Source organism: Cryptotermes secundus, unplaced genomic scaffold (assembly GCF_002891405.2).
Source record: "Cryptotermes secundus unplaced genomic scaffold, Csec_1.0 scaffold84, whole genome shotgun sequence".
NCBI lineage: Eukaryota > Metazoa > Arthropoda > Insecta > Blattodea > Kalotermitidae > Cryptotermes > Cryptotermes secundus.
This window is the reverse complement of record NW_019723905.1, coordinates 25,405-27,515: the sequence shown is the minus strand read 5'-3', so window position 1 is coordinate 27,515 and position 2,111 is coordinate 25,405. Positions and strand designations below refer to the sequence as shown.

General features: G+C 40.6%; 1 long non-coding RNA gene across 1 annotated transcript; it reads left to right on the top strand.

Annotated features, from left to right (window-relative positions):
* Nucleotides 1-393: 393 nt before the first annotated feature.
* LOC117282121 lies at nt 394-1,653 on the top strand. The gene is made up of 2 exons (XR_004512747.1): nt 394-490; nt 649-1,653. It is a non-coding gene; the product is annotated as an uncharacterized LOC117282121 (long non-coding RNA).
* The last annotated feature ends 458 nt before the right edge of the window (nt 1,654-2,111 follow it).

Here is a 2,111-nt window from a genome sequence, read left to right as displayed (position 1 = left end):
TACTGATGGAGTTCGCAGTCGGTTTGTTGCAGATTGGACTCTTGCATCAGTTGTCTGGCTCATCTCTGCTGCATAATGTGTTATTGTTCTCACAAATAGTGAGCAAAATGAGGGCGTATTTTCGTATTAATGCATATTTTCGTTTCAGAACAGAACTGTGATTTGAGAAGCTTAAATCTTTCATTTTTGGTCATTTTTGTACATCCCTTGTTTGTTGGCGGCTTGGCTTGGGTTAGTCGACAAAACCTGTTGCTTGGTGGTTCGTTCTTTGAATGAAGGTCAGATTCAGCTGCTTGCATGCTCACACAGCCGCCATATTTCTTTTTTGTTATTTAATGCACGCTGACGGCGTGAATGAAAACCGATGTTTAGTACTGCCATGTGCGGGAGAGATTTCGGTCGGTAGCTGTATGTTTGCGTGTACCGCTGGCTGTTGCTTTTACTGAAAACAAGGATTAATGCGTATTTTCTTATCTTCAAGATGTAGGAGGTACTGTTTAACCTCATATGAATGTAACTGCCCATTTATTAACAGTGTTAATGGGTTTTTATGTTTTAATTCCCACCATTGCGAGAGTGCTAATGATTGTTTTTGTTAACTCTTGCTCTAAGGATGTAAGGGTATACAGTCGCTTTTATGATTACTAGGTTTTGCTGACAGAAGGAACGTCGTGAGAAATAACATCAACACATCACTAAGCGTCTTGCTGTTACTACTAATACGAGATTCTCAGTTGACGTGGAAGATTAAATTATCATAAGGCGTAAGATTGTTGTAGCACGAAACCTGCGCGCACAGATACGCATTTCTTTTTTGTCGCCATTCAATGTGACCTCTGGTGTATAGAAGAGAAAGCTGTCACACAAGCCTCTACCGGCGAACCAGAAGCATTGTGTGAGTTGTTCGCGCCGAGAGCAGTGAGCGGCATTTGAGCAGTGATTGTTGGAAAGTTTTTTTAAATTTATAAACCGTGTGTAAACGAGTGATAAAGGTTAATTTATTTGAATTTAAAATCAAATGTCATGTGGTTTGTAATTTTTCTTGTGTAGTGCAACAATTAGTGGATATCAACTTCTGCATAGTTCGATGGCAACTGATTCTTGTCACTTTCTTGGTAATTAATGTGTGCTGTGGGATCTAGTTCACAAATAAGTTAGATGCGAGTTGAGAGTACAACCTACAGTTATGAGACTCGGATTACGAATGAAGACTAGCATTTGTTGTACCTGTTTTAGATGATGCAAGAATATTTCAACAGTGTCATGCGTTGATTATCATCTATAATACAGTTAATTGGAGTAATAAGATTGCTAATTTGTGGTTCGTTTTGTTTCGTAAATATAGGTGTGAAATTTCAGTTGTTTATGCTCTGCAGCATCCAGACTCCAGTACATCGTACTTACATGTATTTAATTTGGATATACTATTATTATTGTTGCGTCCGTGTTAACTTAAACTAGATACGAACAACACTTTAACTTCCCCATCAGTATCTCTAGAAGCGTTAATGAATATGCCGGGGAGCCCTGCTAGCGGTTCTTCTTCGGATTCGGAAGGGAGAAAAGCGACTGTGGAAGCTAACGTGTATATACCGTTAGCAAATGGGAAACGTGACCAGGAAACGGAATCCCCGGTCAATGCCGAATCATCAGCAGCAGGAGAAATGGACCCATGTTTACCTGTCAACAGTAAACTACAACAGTCTCCCGATGAAATTGACAGTGCCCCAATCAAAGTGAAATCAAAATTACATTCGTCGAACAACAGTCTGAACAAGAAGAGGAAAGCCAAAGCTGCCGCAGATGTAGGAGAATCATCACTCTTTTTTTCGGGATTGGAAGATAAGTTGCGTCAGAAAACTGGCCTGTCCCGATTCGGACTTATTGTTGCTGGTGTCGTGATGCTGTTGTTGCTAGTGTTCATCATTGTGATCATCACGCTAGCGTCCACATGGCCCCGTACTCCGCACAGTCAACTGTTCCCCGTGTGCACAAGAGCGGCTTGTCTACAGGCATCTGCTGAGGTGAGTACATGCTTACAAAAAAGTCTCCGTAAAGCCACATAACCTGATAATTTATCACATATTTATTGTCTTTTTATCCGCTTGTTG